Source organism: Palaemon carinicauda, chromosome 3, assembly GCF_036898095.1.
Source record: "Palaemon carinicauda isolate YSFRI2023 chromosome 3, ASM3689809v2, whole genome shotgun sequence".
Taxonomy (NCBI): Eukaryota; Metazoa; Arthropoda; class Malacostraca; order Decapoda; family Palaemonidae; genus Palaemon; species Palaemon carinicauda.
The window spans coordinates 27,081,841-27,106,522 of NC_090727.1; positions in this window are offsets into that span (position 1 = coordinate 27,081,841).

Genomic DNA, 24,682 nt, shown 5'->3' on the forward strand with positions numbered 1-24,682 from the left:
TACATGTAGGACCCCTATATGCTTCCTTCATCCCCCTGCCCTTGGGCATTCCCTCTGTGTAGCCTTGCTCCCCCTACCACGTAAGGGGATCAAGCTCTTATCAGAGTATGTTATTGCCTCTCTGTCCTCCCTAAGGGAATGAACCCCCCTTAGGGTTGCGCCTGAGAGTGAGGAACGGCTAGTCTTTCCTCTATTGCTAGGACTAAGTCTACGACTTTCCTGCGATAGCGATATGTCTTCTATCCTTCCTAGTTCAGGACGTACATCCCTGCTCTAGGTTAGGTTTTGGAAGGGTTATTCTGTTCCTTGCTGAAACTGTACCCATGCACCGTTTCAGTCAGGCTGCCTTACCTTAGGTTAGGGAGTGTCCTCCCTTCCTTAGTGGCCGCTCTGGTACAGAACCCCTTCCATGGAAGACCCTTCTCTTCTCCCCTCCCCACCTATCTCTTGTATAGCCTAGCCTATACTTAGGTTAGTCTATACCCATCTGTCCCCTGTCCTACAACTCCTCCTTAGGGTGGAGTGATAGGGCTACCTTGAGCTTCTGTGTACAGTCCGCTCTGGTACATATACCCTTCATAGTGTCCTATGGGGTTAGCCACTGGATGTGTTCTGTATGCAGGGGTCTCACCCCCCCCCCCTTGGGGGGTCCCCTAGCCCTCCCTTGGGCTACCCTAGCTCCCGGTCCTCTGCGGCCCCTGCTTCTGGGTGATAGAGTCAGCCTCTATCATGGGTACACCATCTCAGGGGGGATGTCTGGGAGTCCATGGCTGGACCCCCTACATCCCTCCCTCTGTCTCTTTCACTATCCGGGTGCCGGTCCCTTGCCGCCTCCACTGTCGGCGATACCCACCTCCTACCTTGGTGACTCACCCCATATCCCCGTAGCCGCCAGTCCTCCGTGTGCCGGGGGACTGCCGCCTGCCGCCGGCTTCCAGCCGATGGCTCTCCCTCCTTCCTCATAGCTTGGTCGTCCGCCCGCCGGCCGGCCCCCGGAGTGCCGGCAACCCGGTTCTGCTATAACCATCCTTGTTCCTGTCACCAATCCGGCAACCTCCGGCTGCCGGAGCCGCCGCTCCCTCTGCCGGCGTGCCACCGTTGTGCCGGCGGCCGCCACCCTGGTATTACTCTTGACTTTTATATTGTCTGTCCTAATGCCAGAAACTCTGCTGGAGCGGCCTCCGGCGTGCCGGAGGTCTGCCGGAACCTTCCGGAGGCATCAAGACGACTTGCACCCCCTTCTACTAGCTATCATCTAATACTGATAGCCCTACACTGCAACCAGATGGCTTGTTTACGTTAATGGATCAGTACCTTAGTACTGTTCTACTGGTAATCATGCTGTCTTTTTGCATTCTACAGATTTCCAGCATGCTGCGTGTATCTTAGCGCGGCTGGTTGCCGGAAGCAGTTACCCTTTGGGATCCTTTAGCCCCCTAATTTGGGACTGAGTGGCCTCAGTCCCAACCTTATCCTTGACAATTCCCATGGGATTCCATTTGCCCTATGGACTTCTACTGGAATTCTATCCTGCGCCTTCGGCCACCTCGGATTATCCAAGGATGAAGCTTACGGTAACCAGCCGGGCGGGATGCACGGAGTATGTTTCTTTCCTATCTCAATCCTCTGTGCATCACACCCTTTATCAAGTTAAAATTAATGATTAATATTAACTTAGTTTAAGAGCCATTCTTATGACTCCCCCCATACTCATTTCCTCTTTCTTCCACAGGAGGAGCAGATGAAGTGTGACTTCGACTTCTGCGCTGTGAAACGCCCGCACTTCTACGGGCATACGGCTTGCAGGACTCACGCCCCTTGTGCTAACAAGAAAGGGGATTTGAAATTCTGGGACCCGCTGAACTGTACGGTCTGCCAGGCTCACCTAGTTGATGCCTTCCATAACCCTCCCTCAGCGGAGGTCAGGGACACTTCTCGGGATAAGCTACGCAAGTGGGTGCGTGGCTTCCAGAAGAATGCCACCGGACCGTACCTGGCCACTGAAGAAATGAGGTCCCTTTTGTTCCCAAAGGCCTCCCCTGATTCTGTGGTGCCCAAGGATTTGATCCCCACTGTCCAAATTACGGTGGAACCAGACGTAGTCATGGCCCAGTCCATGCACGAGTGCCACCTGGATTCCGAGGACGACGAACACATGTCGGATTTTTCGGAGGGCACGGAGAAGACCCTTATGGCTCAAGGTGCTGAAGATGATGAGGACCAGGTGGAATACACCGAGTCGGAGCAAGAGGTCGCTCCTCCTTCCATCACCGCCCCTACTCCTACACCGACGGAAGTGTCTCTCCCGTCTACCTCCGCTACCCCGGAACCCATGCCATCCGCCCAAGAGATGTTCCGGATGATCAAAGCCATCATGGACGACAGGCTGAAAGAAAATCAGGAGTTCATCAGGTCCATGATAGGATCCAAAGAACCGAAGAAGATCTCGGTTAAGGATCTCCCCGCTTGCTCACATGCCAACCCATGGAGGTATGCTGAGCATATGGTTATCGCGACCGGCAGGATCTTCGTCAGCGACAAGATCGGCACGGTCCCCCTGGAAGACGTGGAGTTCTTCCCAAACTTCGAGGCCTACCCGGACTGTTACGTCCGGCTTCGTTCTGAACCTGCCTCTAAAGAAGAGACCGAACCAAAGGAGGAGATAGTGTTCGATCTCGCGAAGGCCCAGGCTATGCTAGCCAATACGTTTAAAAGTAGGGGTTTTACCTGCTCTAAGCTTCCGGCCCTGAGCAAGAAGCACCCTACCTACGTCGCACCCGACGATGCAGTCCTTCCATTCATGGAAAAGGCCTTCGCTGCGTGCCTCAAGGCTGTGGAAGAGGGAAAAGCCTGCCCTGCACTGGAGGAGTGCAGACCCTTCTCCATAGTGACTCCCCCCGACGCTCGACACTGGAAGGACATCCAGCATACTTTCGTGATGGGAAAGCTAGATCCTGACGTCGCCGGACGTCAGTTTAATGAAGACCTCCCGAAACTCAACGATCACCTCCTTCGTCGGGAACAAGATACGAAGGAGAGGCTCGCAGCATCCATGTCCCACCAGGTCCAACTTGATATCATGGCCTGTGACACCAGAGTACCAGACCACTACATGGTACTCGCCAAATCCCACATGGCAACCCTGGTGAAGGATATGTACCACTTCATGAAGGCTCGGAGAGCCTGTCGTGAATTCGTGTTCGCAGGTGCCACTGTGAAACACGAACCCCGGAGGCTGATTTCCTCCAACATCTGGGGTAAACACCTCTTTCCTTCTGACCTTGTGAAGGAGATCACCGACTTAGCCGCCACGGAGAATAGGAACCTTCTCCACAAGTGGGGCATGTCAAAAAAGAGGAAATCCTCTCAGGACGACGGACCTCAACCTAAGAGGAAATCCTCCAAACAGAAACCCCAGCAGCATCAGCCAAGACGACAGTTTCCGGGACCCGCTACTCCCCAAGTGGCAGCTCAGCCACAGCAGACCTTTCAGCTGGTCACCCAACCGGTCTTGTCACAGTCACCGGTTTTCACCCCTGCTTTCGAGCAACAGACGACTACCTTTCGTCCCAAAGGTAGAGGCTCAAGCAGAGGTGCAGGCAGAGACGCGTCTCGCCGTCCCTCCAGAGGCAGAGAAGGAAAGGGAGCTAGCGGCCGAGGCAGTAAGCCCTCGGGACACCAGAAGCAATGAAGTGCTTCCGGTGGGAGGAAGACTCCGCCAATTCCAGGATCGTTGGACCTTCGATCCCTGGGCACACAGCATCGTCAAGAAGGGTCTAGGCTGGAGTTGGACTCAACCACCCCCAACCTTCCAGCAGTTCTTCCAACAATCAACCCCCCTTCTGGAAGAATATGTCCTAGATCTCTTGAACAAGAAGGTGATAAGGAAGGTAAAGTCCACCAGGTTCCAAGGGAGACTGTTTTGTGTCCCCAAGAAAGACTCCGACAAACTCAGAGTCATTCTGGACTTATCCCCCCTCAACAAGTTCATAGCGAACGACAAGTTCAAGATGCTGACTCTTCAACAGATAAGGACCCTTCTGCCTCGAGGTTCTTACACGGTCTCCATAGACCTGGCGGATGCCTACTGGCACGTTCCAATGAACCATCACGCTTCCTCCTACCTAGGATTTCGACTCCAAAGGAAAAGCTACGCCTTCAGGGCCATGCCCTTCGGCCTCAATGTGGCCCCTCAGTACAACAGCTCCGCCTCCGAGACGTCCAGGTGATGGCCTACCTCGACGATTGGCTAGTCTGGGCTCCATCGCCCGAGGATTGTTTAAAATCCTGCAGCAAAGTCACCCAGTACCTAGAACACCTGGGATTCAAGATAAACGTGAAGAAATCTCGCCTCTCTCCTGCTCAGAAGTTCCAATGGTTAGGAATCCAATGGAACCTTCAGTCACACCGCCTTTCCATTCCCCAGAAGAAAAGGAAGGAAATAGCAGGGTCTGTCAAACGACTACTGAAATCCAAGCGGATCTCAAGACGCCAGCAGGAACGAGTTCTAGGCTCTCTACAGTTCGCCTCAGTAACAAACCCAGTGCTTCGTGCACAGCTAAAGGATGCCGCGGGAGTCTGGAGACGTTCTGCATCCATCGCTCGAAGAGACCTCAAGAGACGGCTCCCAAACAGACTTCGACTTCTCCTCAAGCCGTGGTCGGAAGCAAAGGCCCTGAAAAGGTCCATTCCTCTTCAACACCCACCTCCATCACTCAACATCCACACGGACGCTTCGCTGGAGGGTTGGGGAGGTCACTCCCACCAAAAACAGGCTCAAGGCACATGGTCTCCCCTGTTCAAGACGTTTCACATCAACATCTTGGAGGCCATGGCGGTCCTTCTAACTCTGAAGAAACTCTCCCCGCCTCCCTCGATCCATATTCGTCTAACCCTAGACAACTCGGTGGTAGTTCGATGTCTCAATCGCCAAGGCTCAAGATCGCCCCAGATAAATCAGGTGCTTCTTCCAATCTTCCGTCTGGCAGAGAAGAAGAAATGGCACCTGTCTGCAGTTCACCTACAAGGATTCCGCAACGTGACAGCGGATGCTCTATCTCGGACAAACCCGATAGAGTCGGAATGGTCTCTAGACGCAAGATCATTCTCCTTCATCTCTCACCAAGTCCCAGAACTTCAGATAGATCTCTTCGCAACGAGCGACAACAATCAACTTCCTCGGTACGTGGCCCCGTATGAGGACCCCAAGGCAGAAGCAGTGGATGCCATGTCACTGGACTGGAACAGATGGTCCAAGATCTACCTGTTCCCTCCCACCAACCTTCTGCTGAAAGTCCTCTCCAAGCTGAGAACCTTCAAAGGGACAGCGGCCCTAGTGGCTCCCAAGTGGCCCCGGAGCAACTGGTACCCCCTGGTCCTGGAGCTGCAGCCCAAGCTGATCCCTCTCCCGGGCCCAGTTCTCTCCCAACAAGTACAGAAGTCGACTGTCTTCGCTTCATCATCGAAAATCAAGGACCTTCATCTCATGATTTTCTCTCCCTAGCCGCAAAGAAGAGGTTCGGGATCTCGAAGAAAAGTCTAGACTTCCTCGAGGAATACAAGACCGAATCCACAAGACGGCAATACGAATCATCTTGGAGAAAATGGGTCTCTTTCGTCAAGACAAAAAATCCTAAGGAAATCACAATTGATTTCTGCATGTCCTTCTTCATTCACCTTCATGGACAGTGATTAGCAGCCAATACGATTTTGACTTGCAAATCGGCCTTGACTAGACCACTATTGTATGCCTTCCAAATTGATCTGTCCAGCGACATCTTCAATAAACTGCCGAAAGCATGCGCTCGTCTACGCCCAGCACCCCCACCGAAACCGATCTCCTGGTCATTGGACAAGGTGCTCCATTTCGCCTCCAACTTGGATAATGATTCATGCCCTCTCAAGGATCTGACTCAGAAAGTTATATTTCTCTTTGCTCTTGCCTCAGGAGCCCGAGTCAGCGAAATAGTGGCATTGTCAAGAGAAGAGGGTCATATCCTGTTTACTGATTCAGGAGACATTACCCTCTCCCCGGATCCGACGTTTCTCGCCAAAAACGAATTACCCACCAAAAGATGGGGCCCCTGGAGAATATGCCCCCTGAAGGAAGATGCCTCTCTATGCCCAGTAGAGAGCCTTAAGGTCTATCTTCGCAGAACTTCGAACTTTGGTGGAGGCCAACTCTTCAAAGGAGAAACATCGGGCAGCGACCTGTCACTGAAACAACTAAGAGCGAAAATCACCTACTTCATTCGCAGAGCGGATCCTGACAGTACACCCGCCGGTCACGATCCTAGAAAAGTTGCATCGTCTCTGAATTTCTTTCAGAGTATGGACTTCGAAAGCCTTAAAAGCTTTACAGGCTGGAAGTCCTCGCGTGTTTTCTTCAAACATTATGCGAAACAAGTGCACGAAGTCAAACATTTTGTGGTAGCCGCAGGTAGTGTTATGAAACCTGCACCTAACTCTGCATAGAACAGCGAGTTACTTGGGACTCTAACTCTTCGGGTGCCTATGTTGACCCTCGAGCGATACATAGTGATGTCGAAAACACTTAGTGCTTTCTTATAACTGTTCTTATCCCAGGTGAAATGTCATAGTCGTCACACAAGCGCCGCATGCCTAGAGCATGATGTGTTTTAATTAAAGACTGACGTTCCTCGAGAACGAGTGCCTACTAATAAATTTGAAATTCCCTTTCAGATTCAAGAGCAAGTCTTTATTACTATGTACATTATAATTCACTGTAAATTAACTTTACTTATTGCTGTAATTTATTTTAAATTTTCTGCAATTGTGAAATAAAATTCCTATTTTATTACTTGTGCGTCTCAATCCGCTCCTATTTATACTATGAAATATATGCCTGTCATAGTTTTATTATCCCCTTCCCTATGGTTCATGGAGATACTAAGATCCTAACCCTTAGTATATATTCACTCTTACAATGTAATATTCCAATACGAATACTTACTCTTCATATACTAGAGACGAAACTAACCTTCTTAGCACACAGTGCCTAACCACCACTTGTCTGCCCTAAAGAATGTTCCGATATGAATGCCAACCATTCAGTCTCGTCTCCAAGTTCTTCAGGTTCTTCTAGCAAGGTGAATAGCCCTTCGATAACCACTTTGATCTTGGCATGGCCGTGGGAAATTCACTGCCAAGGGGGGCAGGAAGATTCTTCCCTACGTTTCTTTTATTAAGATTACTATGCTACATTGTTCAAAGCCCTTGGCGCTTACCCAATAGGGGAAAATCTACCACGATACATTGATTCTCTGGTATTCTTCCATCAGGACGCCATGGCTTGAGCCCAAAAAACGGATTTTGAGCGAAGTGAAAAATCTATTTTTGGGTGAGAAAGCCATGGCGTCCTGATGGACCCTCCCTGCTACTTCGTCCAGTTTTTAGGTCCCACCCTGCTCTGCTGTATCATGGTGATCGGCAAGCAACTGGCTTCAGGATGAAGACGGACGTGACGTCATTTAACCCTGGATAGGTACGCTCCTCGGACACCCCTTTAAGGGTATACTCGGACGCGAACGACCCCGACGCCAAAAAAAATTCTTGAAAAATCAGTTTTTGCAGTAACCTCTTTTTTTCTTTTGCCAAAAAAAACTTCAATGAATGCTTAAAACAACTGTAAAGATAAATACTACTCATCTGCAGAAAAACTATTTATTATAAATATTTTAAAAAATTAAGTAGAAAAAAAAAAGACCTGACATAAAAATTCATAAAAAAAAAGTTTATACATATATACACAAATCCTTTTAGGAATTGATTCTTGAATGTTTAGGACACATCTTGATGTATTTTGGATGAAGTCAGACCCATGGAGGTGAAGATCTGAAATGAGAAAAAAAGGGTAACTTTTTTTGGCCAAAAAAATTTGTCCAAATTTCATGAATTTTTTTGGGTACCCAAATGAAATAGGAAGTGGCTAATTTTTTTAGGGAATAAACATATGTTATCCTAAAATAGAAATATGTAAAAAAATCTTCATTATTTTGTAAATTACATTTATATCAGGGGCCATATCTAAAGGTAATTTTTTGAGTACTTAGAAATTTCGTAAAAAAATACATATATTTAATATATAATATGATATTTATGCAGGTAAAAATATACCAAAATATCACAAATTCTACAGGGAACAAGAATATATAGATAGGGCAGCTTACGCTTCGGATATGTCCACAAAATGGCCGCCAACCACACTGACTCAGACTCCCTAATCTGCCACTTGAAATGTAGGAAGGGTATGTCAATTTCAAGGTGTTATTTACTAATCTAATTATTATTGGATATGCATAAAAATTGTATGGTGGGTTGCTGGATAATTGTCGATTATTTTACGACTATAAAATTAAAATTCTGACCCAAAAAAGTTTTTTTGAAGGGAAATAAAATCGAAAAAAAAAAAATTAAAACAATATAATATTTTAGCTAAAAAAATTTGATGATATTCAATCAAAAAAAAAGTAAACAAAATTTTCCGACAAATAAACATCTAGAGGAATCATTACTCTGTGATAGTTCCTTAGTACGTAGTTATTTTGAAAGAATTGGGAAAAAACGAAAAAATGGCAATCACCGGAAAATCGAACACATACCTATATATACGCCATATCTGGCTAAAAAAAAGATAGGCATGGGTAGCCAGATCATCTAGAAACACTTTCCAACACTATAAAAATATAAGTTTTGCGACACTACTTGCCAATTCCTTACGGTAACATGACTAAGCAAAAAAATGCAAAACAAATAAAAAGGGGCACTCGCGGAAAAATGGCTAACATTCTAATATACGGCATTTCAGAAAAAAAAAAAATTTCAGCCACGTGCTAGGCAAACCATCAAGGCACATTTTCCGACAAATAAACATCTAAATGAATAATTACTCTCTGATAGTTCCTTAGTACGTAGTAATTTTGAAAGAAATGGGAAAAAACGAAAAAATGGCAATCACAGGAAAATCGAACACATACCTATATATACGCCATATCTGGCTAAAAAAAGAAGATAGGCATGGGTAGCCAGATCATCTAGAAACACTTTCCAACACTATAAAATTATAAGTTTTGCGACACTACTTGCCAATTCCTTACGGTAACATGACTAAGCAAAAAAATGCAAAACAAATAAAAAGGGGCACTCGTGGAAAAATGGCCATTCTAATATACGGCATTTCAGAAAAATGTTATTTTCATTAGTAAAATAAATTTTTGAATATACTTACCCGATAATCATGTAGCTGTCAACTCCGTTGCCCGACAGAATTCTACGGGAGGGATACGCCAGCTATCACTATACTAGAAGGGGGTGTACTCACAAGCGCCACCTGTGGCCAGGTACTACAGTACTTGTTGTTGACGCCACCTCACTTTTTCCTCGGTCCACTGGTTCTCTATGGGGAGGAAGGGTGGGTCAATTAAATCATGATTATCGGGTAAGTATATTCAAAAATTTATTTTACTAATGAAAATAACATTTTTCAATATTAAACTTACCCGATAATCATGTAGCTGATTCACACCCAGGGGGGTGGGTGAAAAACCAGTGTACAAGACTAAAGGATAGCTAAGTATCCCGTATTTCATATAATCAGTTATCCACAATAACAATGAAATAATAAGTACCTGGTAAGGAAGTCGACTTGAACCATTACTCTGCCTTTAATAAGATCGTCTTCCTTACTGAGCGCAGCGTTCCTCTTGGAAGGCTGAATCAACTCAAAGGTGCTAAAGTATACAGGGCTGCAACCCATACTAAAGGACCTCATCACAACCTTTAACCTCGGCGCTTCTCAAGAAAGAATTGACCACCCGCCAAATCAACAAGGATGTGGAAGGCTTCTTAGCCGACCGTACAACCCATAAAAAGTATTCAAGAGAAAGGTTAAAAGGTTATGGGATTATGGGAATGTAGTGGCTGAGCCCTCGCCTACTACTGCATTCGTTGCTACGAATGGTCCCAGGGTGTAGCAGTACTCGTAAAGAGACTGGACATCTTTGAGATAGAATGATGCGAACACTGACTTGCTTCTCCAATAGGTTGCATACATAACACTCTGCAGAGAATGGCTCTGTTTGAAGGCCACTGAAGTAGCCACAGCTCCCACTTCATGTGTCCTTACCTTCAGCAAAGCAAGGTCTTCTTCCTTCAGATGAGAATGTGTTTCTCTAATCAGGAGCCTGAATAGTAAGAAACTGAGTTCTTAGAACTTGGAAAAGAAGGTTTCTTGATAACACACTATAAGGCTTCTGATTGTCCTTGTAAAGGTTAAGACCTTTTAGATAGTACCTAAGAGCTCTAACTGGGCAAAGTACTCTCTCCAGTTCATTCCCCACCAAGTTGGACAGGCTTGGGATCTCGAACGACTTAGGCCAAGGACGTGAAGGAAGCTCGTTTAGCAAAAACCGAGCTGCAAGGAACATGTAGCCGTTTCAGATGTGAAAACAATGATCCTGCTGAAGGCGTGGATCTCACTTACTCTTTTAGCTGTTGTCAAGCACACGAGGAAAAGAGTTTTTAATGTGAGGTCCTAAAAAGAGGCTGATTGGAGAGGTTCAAATCTTGATGACATAAGGAACCTTAGGACCACGTCTAGATTCCAGCCTGGAGTGGACAACCGACGTTCCTTTGAGGTCTCAAAAGACCTAGGGAGGTCCTGTAGATCTTTGTTGGTGGAAAGATCCAAGCCTCTGTGGCGGAAAACCGCTGCCAACATACTTCTGTAACCCTTGATCGTAGGAGCTGAAAGGGATCTTACTTTCCTTAGATATAACAGGAAGTCAGCAATCTGGGTTACAGTGGTACTGGTTGAGGAAACTGCATTGGTCTTGTACCAGCTACGGATGACTTCCCCTTGAGACTGATAGATTCTGAGAGTGGATGTTCTCCTTGCTTTGGCAATCGCTCTGGCTGCCTCCTTCGAAAAGCCCCTAGCTCTTGAGAGTCTTTTGAAAGTCTGAAGGCAGTCAGACGAAGAGCGTGGAGGTTCGGGTGTACCTTCTTTACGTGAGGTAGACGTAGAAGGTTCACTCCTAGAGGAAGAGTCCTGGGAATGTCGACCAGCCATTGCAGTACCTCTAAGAACCATTCTCTTGCGGGCCAGAGCGGAGCCAACCAACGTCAGCCATGTCCCTTTGCGAGAGGAGAACTTCTGAAGTACCCTGTTGACAATCTTGAACGGCGGGAATGCATACAGGTCGAGATGGAACCAATCCAGCAGAAAAGCATCCACGTGAACTGCTGCTGGGTCTGAAATCGGAGAACAATACAATAGGAGTCTCTAGGTTATCGAGGTAGCGAACAGATCTATGGTTGGCTGACCCCACAGGGCCCAAAGTCTGCTGCAAACATTCTTGTGAAGGGTCCACTCTGTGGGGATGACCTGACCCTTCCGGCTGAGGTGATCTGCCATGACATTCATACCGCCCTGAATGAACCTCGTTACCAGCGTGAGCTTTCGATCTTTAGACCAGATGAGGAGGTCCCTTGCGATCTAGAACAACTTCACGAAAGAGTCCCTCCCTGCTTGAAGGTGTAAGCCAGGGCTGTGGTGTTGTCAGAGTCCACCTCCACCACTTTGTTAAGCTGGAGGGACTTGAAGTTTATCAAGGCCAGAAGAACCGCCAACAACTCCTGCAATTGATGTGAAGTGTCCTTTGCTCCTGATTCCATGTTCTCGATCATTCCTGTCCGTCCAAAGTCGCACCCCAGCCCGTGTCTGATGTGTCCGAGAGGAGACGGCGGTCGGGTTTCTGAACAGCCAAAGGTAGACTTCCTTGAGAAGAAAGCTGTTCTAACACCACGCGAGAGAAGACCTCCTCTCTTCGGAAACAGGAACTGAGACCGTCTCTAGCGTCATGTCCTTTATCCAGTGAGCAGCAAGATGATACTGAAGGGGGGGAGGTGGATTCTCCCTAACACGATGAACAGGGCTAGCGATGAAAGTGTCCCTGTTAGACTCATCCACTACCTGACTGAGCATCGGTTCCTTCTCAGCATGCTCTGGATGCATTCTAGGGCTTGGAAGATCCTTGGGGCCGACGGAAAAGCCCGAAAAGCTCGACTCTGAAGATCCATACCCAGGGAGACAATGGTCTGGGATGGGATGAGCTGAGACTCCTCAAAATTGACCAGGAGGCCCAGTTCCTTGGTCAGATCCATAGTCCATCTGAGAATCTCCAGACAGCGACGACTTGTGGGAGCTCTTAAAAGCCAGTCGTCTGACGGAGCCGGACACAAGATCATGGTACTGCTGCACAGTCTGTGAACTGTCAACCATGGGGAAGCGAGGAAGTACAGTGACAACCCGAAGCTGTCTAGACTGTCTGGGTCGTACAGACAACTCCTTATCGGGTTGCTGAGGTTGCCGCACTGCGTCACAACAAGTCACTTCTGCTGGTTGTTGAACGTCTTCCCAGTGACACACTGACTCCGTAAACAAAAAATCCTTTAACAAGGACTAAGCTTGGACTGTATGTCTTGCAACACAGCTCAAGGTCTATGGGAGCAGGTGTGGTAACAGACGGGGTTAGTGACTGAAGTGGAACCATTACCTTCCCTGGAAGCATGTTATGCTTAAATAAAAGTCCATAGGAGGCTACGCAGCTAAAGGCTCCTCTCCAAATGACAGAGTCCTCAAGGGAATATCAGAAGGAGGGAGAAAAGCACTTTCTCATCTACAGGGACCATATCCGAGAAAAGTTAAGTTCTCTCAGTGAGGGTTTCAATGGTGCAAAAGCAGCAGACTAGAAGGCAACATTATGAAACTGCTTGACAGTCTAGTGAGTTGGCAACAACCAAAGATGTATGACTGAGAAGCATGCGATAAGGTATGCAGAGCATGTTGTATGCAGAGCATGTTGTATGCAGAGCATGCTGTATGTAGAGCATGTTGTATGCAGAGCATGCTGTATGCAGAGCATGTTGTATGCAGAGCATGCTGAATGCAGAGCATGCTGTATGCAGAGCATGCTGTATGTAGAGCATGCTGTATGTAGAGCATGCTGTATGCAGAGCATGCTGAATGCAGAGCATGCTGTATGCAGAGCATGCTGTATGCAGAGCATGTTGTATGCAGAGCATGCTGTATGCAGAGCATGCTGTATGCAGAGCATGCTGTATGTAGAGCATGCTGTATGTAGAGCATGCTGTAAGGTAAGCAGAGCGTGTTGCATGGCGTTTAACATTTCTCAGAAATTCCATGACCAGTGCTAGAGTGCTTCATGCATGCTTGCATGGGGTTTTAATATCAACATAATATTTACCTTACATTCATAACTCATGATTCATTTTTGTTTTGAAGATATTTTTGCCATATTTTGCGATATTGTTAAAAATATATTGCAAGGAATACATATATATTTTTATATAAGTAAGACAAATAACCTCCATTATCATAATGTTTGTGTAGGCATACATGTATATGATTACAAATGCAAGTTATGAAAGTAATGAGGTGTTATTATTGTCATTTGTTATTTCTCAAGTTGAGGAGAAAGTGGCAGATGCATGCGTTGAGGTGGCTGACTCATAGCATGAGGTTGCTGCCTCAAGAGTTGCGCTTGCTGTAAGGGTTGCGGATGCGCAGTAGCAGGTTCCTGAGGAACGAGTTAAGGTTCCTGAGGTGTGAGCTGTGAGCGATGAGGTAGTGGCTGCGCAGAACACAGTAATTGTCTTGCGAGTTGAGGCTCCTGAGGCGCAAGGCTAAGGTGTTGTGGTTGCCTTGAGGAGGGTTGAGCTCGCTGCAGCGAGAGCTGAGGAGACTGACTCATGGATGGGAGAGGTTGTTGTACCTCAAGAGAGTGTTGCCTCACTGGTGGAACTGCAAGTGGAAGCGGAGGAAGTATGGAATAATCTTCCTGTTCCCATTGCTGAGGTTGCCTTAAGGAAGGCGGAGGGAGCTGCACACCACTGGAAACAGTAAACTCAGAACGTGCTAAGGTATTCTGAGGAGCCTCAACATCGTACGCCTGGCAGGCAGTACTGCGGTCAGGCGGAGCGATCGCAGGAGGAGGTGTAACCTTCTCAGCCTGAAACTCGCGCATTAAGACCCCAAGCTGCGACTGCATGGACTGCAGCAAAGTCGTCTTGGGATCAACAGACGATAAGGTCTGTTGTGGCATCGCCTTACCTCTCTTAGTAGGTGTGCAGTCACCTGAGACTGAGGAGAGTCAGAGCTAACCCAATGACTGCATCCGGGTTGTTGAACTCTAACTTCGTACGTCTGGCATAGGTCTGGACTTTACGTTTAAGAGGTCTTGAGACCTGAGACCAGCGTTTTCTCCCCGAAATTTCTTCTGCAGACGAGCAAAATAAGGGCTCAATCGTCTGCGGGTGGGAGTGACGGTCTCTTAAGACACGCCCGCAACCACCGAGGATACTTCTGTGCGCCGATCAAGGCCTGCCGAACCCTTTTGCCCTTCGACATTGCTTCTCCCCTGGGCTTGGGAGCTTGCAAGAGGTCCCGGACTGGGAGGACGACTGGCACGCACAGAAGTACCCTCACGCACAACACTGACACACTTTGCGCTAATCACTTATCACTTTTGATTTTCTGTTTGCACTTATTTCACTGAACTCGAAACTTTAAGTGGTTTGTACCTGAAACACGCAATTCTATCCTTTCTCAAAAGTTAGTAATTGCGAAAACAGAATTACAATGTAACAGAAAAATCTAATGAAAGATAAATAATTCAGTGGCTGGAAAGAGACTAAACACTAGATCAAATAAACTACGTTTAAAATCTCTCACCGCATAAAGCTTGAGAACAAGAAAAACTCTAGAAACGTTTACCTTCTTCCCCTCAAGAGACTAGGGAGAAGAGAAAAAACGATAACAACGTTACTCGCTTGAACGAAACGTTTATCCTCCTCTTTCTCCCTCCGTCTCTATCTCTCTCTCTCTCTCTCTCTCTTGACTTAGAACCTGAGAGAAGAGCCCAATCATATATATCGTTAAAACATATTATTGTTAAAGGAAAATATTTCCCAAAATGAAAAGTTCCTTTGTAGAATTAAAACCATTAAGTTAAGAAAGAATGAACAAAACGCTAGACACGGTTACTCTTACTGCAACGTGACACCGTGAAAATTCTCTCTCTATCGTAACGATAGAGCGCAAGTTGAACGTTCTGAAACGTCAACAACTGCAGAGACAAAACAAAACGTTAGTTCAACTTTGAAAACAGTACGAGACTATCAAAGAAATTCTTTCAAAAACATTAAAATAGCATAATATGTTAACAGGTAAAACCGAAATGACGGGCTCAATGTTAATTAACTTCGGTACAAGAAAAGACCGCCTACCATTAGGAAAGGTCGAATATATAAAAATTAATTTTAATAATTTTATAATAAAAGGAAGTTAATCGAAGAGGCCTATAAAAGGCGGAGAGATATAAAATAAATCTATAACTTTTGTTAAGCAAAATTAAGAAAGAGAGTCTATACTCTCTAAGACACCAACACTTCCGTCTAAGGGAAGGGTCGGCCATTTAAAGGTGAAAGAGAGTTCATACTCTCTTCGTCACCATAATTAAATTAATTCCAAAAGCTAACTAAGCTAATATAGAAGTTTCTAGTATAGCGAATAGCTGCAAATTTTAGAGAAATACTTCACCAAACCGTGAACAATACTCCAAAATCATAAGCGTATCCAAGAACGTCTTGCCGGAAGCACGACAGAGGAAAAAGTGAGGTGGCGTCAACAACAAGTACTGTAGTACCTGGCCACAGGTGGCGCTTGTGAGTACACCCCCTTCTAGTATAGTGATAGCTGGCGTATCCCTCCCGTAGAATTCTGTCGGGCAACGGAGTTGACAGCTACATGATTATCGGGTAAGTTTAATATTGAAAAAAAAAATTTCAGCCACGTGCTAGGCAAACCATCAAGGCACATTTTCCGACAAATAAACATATAAATGAAATATTACTCTGTGATAGTTCCTTAGTACGTAGTAATTTTGAAAGAAATGGGAAAAAACGAAAAAATGGCAATCACAGGAAAATCGAACACATACTTATATATACGCCATATCTGGCTAAAAAAAAATAGGCATGGGTAGCCAGATCATCTAGAAACACTTTCCAACACTATAAAAATATAAGTTTTGCGACACTACTTGCCAATTCCTTACGGTAACATGACTAAGCAAAAAAATGCAAAACAAATGAAAAAGGGACACTCGCGGTAAAATGCCCGACATTCTAATATACGGCATCTCAGATAAAAAAAAAGACATGCACGTGTTAGCCCAACCATCAAGGCACACTTTCTAACACATAAACATGAAAAAAAAATGAATAATATACGGCAATTCCTTACTACGTAGTAATTTTTACAAATATTGAAAAAAAACAGAAATTGGTAACCGTAGTTAAATACCCAATATACCAATAACTACGTCGTATCTGACAAAAACAAAGTCACGCATGGGTAGCCAGATCATCTAGACACACTTTCCAACACTAAACAAGCAAAAGTTTTACGACACTATTTGGCAATATCTTACGGAAAAATGACTTGGCAAAAAAATGAAAAAAAATGAAAAAGGGGCACTCGCGGTAAAATGGTCCTCGTGGTGATGAACGACATTTTAACTAAAAAAAAAATCATGCACATGGTAGCCAAACAATCCACCAAGACTTTCCACAACTGATAACCTATACAAGTTGAACCATTCTACGACAATTTCATAATACGTAATAACTTTGATAATTATGCAAACTACCTTAGAAGGGTAAACTCGGTCGCGCTCGACCCCGACGCGTCTCAGAAATTGGGGAAGGAGTACAGCTACAGCAATGCACATCTGGACACTACTAGAGCGTGTAGGGGAGACACCTCCTGCAGGTCGATCACCCACAAATTCAGTCACGGGGGTGAGTCACGTGAGAAAAACCTGTTTTTTTTTGACGCTCGGGGTCGCAAACGACCCATCGTACCTATCCAGGGTTAAGCAATGGCGCCCGTTTGTTTACGTCCCAGCTATTCTCCGCCCTTACACACCGAAGCATTAACTCTGTTCGGGGTGTAGATAGCTATGTGGCGCGTTAATACATGCGTCCCCTGTTGATATACGATGTCTTAAAAGGGAAACCTTTAGGATACTCGCTCCAGAAGTTAGAATTCTGTGATAACCTGTGGTTAAATTCTCTGGGAATATCTTAGTAGTTATTTACCCAAGGAAGCTACCAAAAAGGAACCTTCCATCAGGACGCCATGGCTATCTCACCCAAAAATAGATTTTTCGCTTCGCTCAAAATCCGTTTATCAATTAGAGTAGCCTATTAATGATTAATCATTATTATTAACAACAAATTATTATTAACTATTATCATTTACTAATTATTATTAATCATTATTACTAATTATCATCATCTTATTAATAATTACTAAATTATTATTATTACTAATGTTTATAATCATTATCATTAATTACTAGCTATTATTACTCATTATGATTATTATTTACTTACTATTATAATTAATTACAATAGTTAATTACTAATTATTATTATTAACTTATTTAATTATTTTCATTATTTATTATAATTCATTCTTATCATCATCATCACTACTATTACTATTACTACTATTATCATTATCATTATTACTGTTACTATTATTATTATTACTATTATTATTATTATTATTATTATTATTATTATTATTATTATTATTACGATAATTCTTACTACTATTTTCATTATTAGTATTATTTTTAAATTACTGAACCTACTTATTTAGCCAATGTCCAGTCAACACTTTGCACTTAATCTTAGCAACACTAAACATCAAACCTAACTCTTTCCTTCCTAACCTAACCTAGTGCACCAAGGGTTTCCTCATCGGTATGGGAGTTGAGCTAACATTGATAAAACCTATTTTTTCCATATCAAAACTAAGGCCAGAATACAAAATTAAACTGGAAGACAGAGGAACAAAACCAATTTAATTAAGAGGTCATGATCCAATACTTTGTTGATACAGGTAAGTTTATATATGTAACTATTCTGTAGCCTAAGACTATTTTCAGTAAACTCGTAGGCTCCCTTAGAAAGCCCACTCACATATACGTCCATAACATTGTTTAAACACATTTTACCTATTCAAATATATCCCAAAACTACTCACCAATGAATGAATGAAGTCTCTTAGATAAATTCACTACACTTCCCCGCGTAAAATCATCGCAAACTGAATATAAATAAAACTTTTGAAACGTTTGAGGAAGTAGTGTAAGAACGTTCACTCAGATGATTTGTTTTGGATGACGTCACTAGACAAGGATTCCAAAGAAGTGAGCCAAGGACTATCAAGTACACGAACGCCATCTATTAGGTATAAAGCGAACTAAAAGAAGAATTTTTTTATTTATTTCCATACACAGTATTATTATTATTATTATCATTATTATTATTATTATTAGCTAAGCTACAACCCTAGCTGGAAAAGCAGAATGCTATAAGCCCAAGGGCCCCACCAGGGAAAATAGTCCAGGGAGGAAAGGAAACAAGGAAAAATAAAACATTTTAAGAACAGTAACATTAAAATAAATATTTCCTATATAAACTATAAAAAACTTTAACAAAACAATAGGAAGAGAAATAAGATAGAAAAGTGTGCTCGAGTGTACCCTCAAACAAGAGAACTCTAAACCAAGGCAGTGGAAGACCATGGTACAGAGGCTATGGCACTACCCAAGACAAGAGAACAATGGTTTGATTTTGGAGTGTCCTTCTCCTAGAAGAGCTGCTTATCATAGATAAAGAGTCTCTTCTACCCTTACCAAGAGGAAAGTAACCAATGAACAATTACAGTGCAGTAGTTAACCCCTAAGAGGAGAATTGTTTGGTAATCTCAGTGTTGTCAGGTCTATGAGGACAAAGGAAAATGTGTATAGAATAGGCCAGACTATTCGGTGAATGTGTAGGCAAAGGGAAAATGAGCCGTAACCTGAGAGGGATCCAATGTAGTACTGTCTGGCCAGACAAAGGACCCCATAACTCTCTAGCTGTGGTACCTCAACGGATGGACAGTGAGTGGCCTGGCCAACATACTACCTAGACGCCAAACCACCTGTTGGTCATGATCTTAGTTTGAAGGAAATAATGACTATATCTAAAATAAAACAGAAATTCATTCAGGTCAATTTGCCGAATAGGGGTTGCAGTCACCTATTGGAAACGTTCCATCTGGTGTTGTGCTGGACTCGTGTTCGAGTCCTGATCAAAATCGTCAGTTCCTTTGGTCAATGTAAACTTTCCGTCAATGTGATCTAGGGATGGTGGGTTTGGGAGAGCCTATAGGTCTATCTGCTGAGTCATCAGTAACCATTGCCTGGCCTTCCTTGGTCTAGCTTGGGCGGAGAGTGGGCTTGGGCGCTGATCAGATGTAACAAGGTCAGTCTCTAGGGCATTGTCCTTCTTGATAGGGCAATGTCACTGTCCCTTGCCTCTGCCATTCATGCCAGGAATTTAAATATGTTTTTATGTTGAAGTCTTTTTATAGTTTATAATTAAAATATGTTTTGATGTCACTTTTTTTTTAATTGTTCGTTATTTCTCATATCATTTATCTATTTCCTTATGTCTTTTCCTCACAGGAATAATTTTCCCTGTTGGAGCCCTTGGGCTTATAGCATCCTGCTATTCCAACTAGGGTTGTAGTTTAGCTAATAATAATAATAATAATAATAATAACAATAATAATAATAATAATAATAATAATAATATTAATAATAATGATAAAGACTTTTTAATATCATGAAAATTCCCTTAGTTCTTCAAATCTTACACATCTGAATATCAATATTTGTAATATTTAGTATAACATTAGTTCATGGTAAAGCCTACGCACATTTTAATAATGTTTATCAATAGATATAACTTAGACCTACATAGAAATGGTATCATCTCTTCCATGCAAAGTTCCAATTCTACATTAATGATATTTTTCTACCAAAACATTCTATAGACAGAAGTATATAGATAAAATAGTTCACGTTTCAAATATTTCCCTAAACTGATCTTTTAATATTTCACGATTGTTATTTTCCATAGCTGTCTCTCTCTCACATCTCAGTCCTCACCACAAACCTTTAGTGTTGATAGTCCAATGCAATATTTTTGATCGCTTCTTCTATCAAAATTGACATGAAATTAGTTTTAAAGATAAAACCTGTATGGAAATCTTATTCCATAATCAAGCACATTCGTCAGCTTCATGTTTTAAATGTGTGAGCGAGGAGGAGAGATAACTCGCTAACTTCGGCTCATTGGACTCCATGGAACGGTTGGACGAGATTTAAACCGATGACGATTGATGGTGTTTCAATTTTGGCGGTCAAGTTTTACTTATTTGTTGAGCCTGTAAATGACACATTTTAATGTGATACTAATTATAATAAATTTCCATGTTTTGTATGGTAGTGAAATGATCTTTGTAACTGTGCAGCTGAATCGGTGGAACTTCCAAAGTTCAAACTTGCAGTGAATGTTTGTATGTTGAACAGGCGGACCTAAGTCTCTCTCTTCTTAGTTTATATAGGACGGATCTACTTAAATACTGTTACTGATCTTAATAATGTCTGAATATCAACTCTCTTGTAGTTTATTCATTTCCTTATTTCCTATCCTCACTGGGCTATTTTCCCTGCTGGGGTCCTTCAGCTTATACCTTCTTGGTTTTCAACTAGGAATGTAGCTTAGCCAGTAATGATAATACTAAGAGCAGGCTAACGCTTTTTAGAGAGAGAGAGAGAGAGAGAGAGAGAGAGAGAGAGAGAGAGAGAGATAATTTATATATATATATATATATATATATATATATATATATATATATATATATATATATATATATGGTATATCTCAATTTTTATGATATTGTCCAAACCGCCTCCCAGGTCTAAAGCGGGGTTTACGCGGGCGAACAGCTCGTCGAGCCTGGTTCGACAACCCTGTGTTTGAATTGATGTTCGAGCGTGTAAACGGGCTATTTGGTTGTCGAGCGCGCTCGTCGAACGGCTCGATGAAAGTCAGGCTCATCCTGACTTTTGTGGCCGGAGCTACATTGCTTGACGAACGGAGTGAACGTGTGAAATGAACGGGTGTCGAGCATCGAGATTCGAGCCTCAGTTGTTATTCAAACGTGCTAGTGGAAATATCATCAAAGAAATGAATAATGGCTGCCATTAATGAAAGCAAGAATGAGAAGGAAGTCGTACTTTGATTTCATACATACATATCGGGCTCATCCAGCTTTATGGAAAGTTAAATCAAAAGACTATTCCAATAAAATGGCCAGAAACAAAGGAATAGCGACTCTGCATGAAATTTTGAAAGGACTAATTTTAAAGCCTTAAATTTAAAGCAACAAGCAAGTTGGTGTGTGAAAATCTCTCTTTTTAGTAACCAATCCTTCGTCCACTTTGATCTTTTTTCCTTTCCTTCTTAGTGCCACTGCTGAAGCAATGGCTATCAAATGGTCCTGGTCGAGAGACATGTTAACGTTGTTTTAGCACGAGGCACACTGAGTGAGGTTCGATGTACTGTCTGAAAGCTCTTCGAGCCGTTCTACAAGTAGGTACGACAACCGGGCTCGGCGAGCTGTTCGGCCGTGTGAACCCGCCTTAAGAAGGGAGCTCCTCATTTCACTGCCTGATACCCCACAAACATATTACTTCAATTAGCAGGGAAATGCTATTCCCAATTAGCATAATTTCCTTAAATAACACATCTCTTTCACAATATTATCACGCTGATATGACCAATCTCTTGCTTGAGGGTAAACTTGGGTACACTATTCTATCTTATTTGTCTCCCTCTTGTTTTGTTAAAGTTTTTGTATTTTATATAGGAGATTTTTATTTTAGGTTGTTACTGTTCTTAGAATATTTTACTTTTCCTTCTTTCCTTTCCTCACTGGGTTATTGTCCCTGCTGGAGCCTCTGGGCATCCTGTTTTTCCAATTAGGGTTGTAGTTTAGCAAGTAATAATAATAATAATAATAACAATAATAATAATAATATCTCTGGTGTAACCCATCTCTCACATTATCATCTCGCTGATATGACATACGACGTTCACAATCAACCCAGCAAAACCTATCCTTCTCTATCCATCAAGGATAGTTTAGGCCGCCTATCCCTCTTATCCCACACAGCACACATACCTCACCCCTCCATTCCCTACCTATTCCTTTTACACAAGCACGCTCTACAGAAATTCCTTATCCCTGCCTATCCATTTCCCTATCCTATCCCACACGGAGCACTATCCTCCCTAATGCAAGCCCAATTAATCTGGAAGTGTAGCGTATCCTTTGTCTCAATCTATATTGCTAATTTCCTTCAGCTTCTCTCCTGCTTAAGATGAAATAAATGAAATAACTTCTTCCTTCAATCGTAAAATATCCCCTCTCACACCGCTACCCCCACAAATATATTAATGTTTAATATATCAATATATAAGTTAGGGCAGAATCTGTTTGGATGACGAACGGTAAGGAAGGTCCTGTGTCTGCTTCAAACATACTGTCTCCACCCCTCCCCCTCTCAAATCCCTGCCTCCATCCACGGACGCAATTTTTTTTCCCGTGTTAACAACGCATAGTTCGATTCGTGCAAGTAGCCTACATCCTTTCCACACCAAATCATCATCATTACTTTTATATCTTTTCCTTCATTGTTGCACCTGTTTAAGCATTTCGAAGAATAAGGGTTTTAAAAGTGTCAATTTTACGTGTTGATTTCTTACTCTACCGCTAGAGTTATTGGGTTCTTTAACTGGCTAGACAATAATACATTGGATCCCTATATATAGTTACGGATAATTTTTCCTTTGACTACATATTCAATGAATAGTCTGGTCTATTCTTTCCACGTTCTCTTCTGTCCCTATACACCTTTCAACGCTGAGATTACCAAACAATTCTTCTTCGCTCAAGGGGTTAACTACTGCACTGTAATTGTCCAGTGGCTACTTTCCTCTTGGTAAGGAGAGACTCTTTAGCTATGGTAAGCAGATCTTTCAGGAGAAGGTCGCTCCAAAATCAAACCGTTGTTCTTTAGTCTTGGGCAGTGCCATAGCCTCTGTACCATGGTCTTCCACTGTCTCTTGGGTTAGCGTTCTCTTGCTTGAGGGTACACTCGGGCACATTATTCTATCTAATTTTTCTTCTTTTCTTATTTTGAAGTTTTTATAGTTTGTATATGAAAGATTCAATTTAACGCTGTCGCTGTTCTTAAAATATTTCATTTCAGTTATTCATTACTTCTCTTGTAGTTTATTTATTTCCTTGTTTCCTCTCCTCACTGGGTTATTTTCCCTGTTTGAGCCCTTGGGCTCATAGCATCCTGCTTTTCCAACTAGGGTTGTAGCTTAGCAAGTAATAACAACAACAACAACAACAACAATAATAATAATAATAATAATAATATCGCTCAAATCAGAAACCAATTGTTTTTCAAATGAAACGGTTCTCTCTCTCTCTCTCTCTCTCTCTCTCTCTCTCTCTCTCTCTCTCTCTCTCTCTCTCTCTCTCTCTCTCTCTCTCTCGGCAGACTGTGTGTGTCTGTGGAGATGTTGTAGGCATATTAAACATGATTAAATATATTATTATTATTATTATTATTATTATTATTACTTGCTAAGCTACAACCCTAGTTGGAAAAGCAAGATGCTATAAGCCCACGAGCTCCAACAGGGAAAATAGCTCAGTGAGGAAAGGAAACAAAGAAAAATGAAATATTTCAGGAAGAGTAACAACATTAAAATAAATATCTCCTATATAAACTATAAAAAACTTTAACAAAACAATAGGAAGAGAAATAAGATAGAAAAGTGTGCTCGAGTGTACCCTCAAACAAGAGAACTCTAAACCAAGGCAGTGGAAGACCATGGTACAGAGGTTATGGCACTACCCAAGACTAGAGAACATTGGTTTGATTTTGGAGTGTCCTTCTCCTAGAAGAGCTGCTTACCATAGCTAAAGAGTCTCTTCTACCCTTACAAAGAGGAAAGTGGCCACTGAACAATTACATTGCAGTAACCCCTTGAGCGAAGAAGAATTATTTGGCAATCTCAGTGTTGTCAGGTGAATGAGGACAGAGGAGAATATGTAAAAAATAGGCCAGACTATTCAGTGTGAGGCTAGGCAAAGGGAAAATGAACCGTAACCAGAGAAAAGGATCTAATGTAGTACTGCCTGGCCAGTCAAAAGACTCCATAACTCTCTAGCGGTAGTATTGGTTATTTCTCACCCTCGATTCTGAGATGTTTTAATAAAGTTCTCCCTCCCACAACCACCCTCTTTGAAGCCCTCTTGTCTGGCGATCTGCCGGACGGGGATTTGAGATCTAATCAAACTCTATAGTTTCTTGTGGTGTCTGCAACCTCACCATCCTTGTAAGCCAGGGATCGGGGGTTTGAGGGACCCTATAGGTTTATCTGCTGAGGAGTCATCAGCAGCCATTGCCTGGCCCTCCCTGATCCTAGATTGGGCATTGTCCTGTTACTTACCTCTGCCATTTATGAGGGACCTTTAAACCTTGGGTCACTCAGTTTACAAGCGGAGAGCGCTTACCACTACGTCACGATTAACAGAGAGAGAGAGAGAGAGAGAGAGAGAGAGAGAGAGAGAGAGAGACCAGAAGCAACT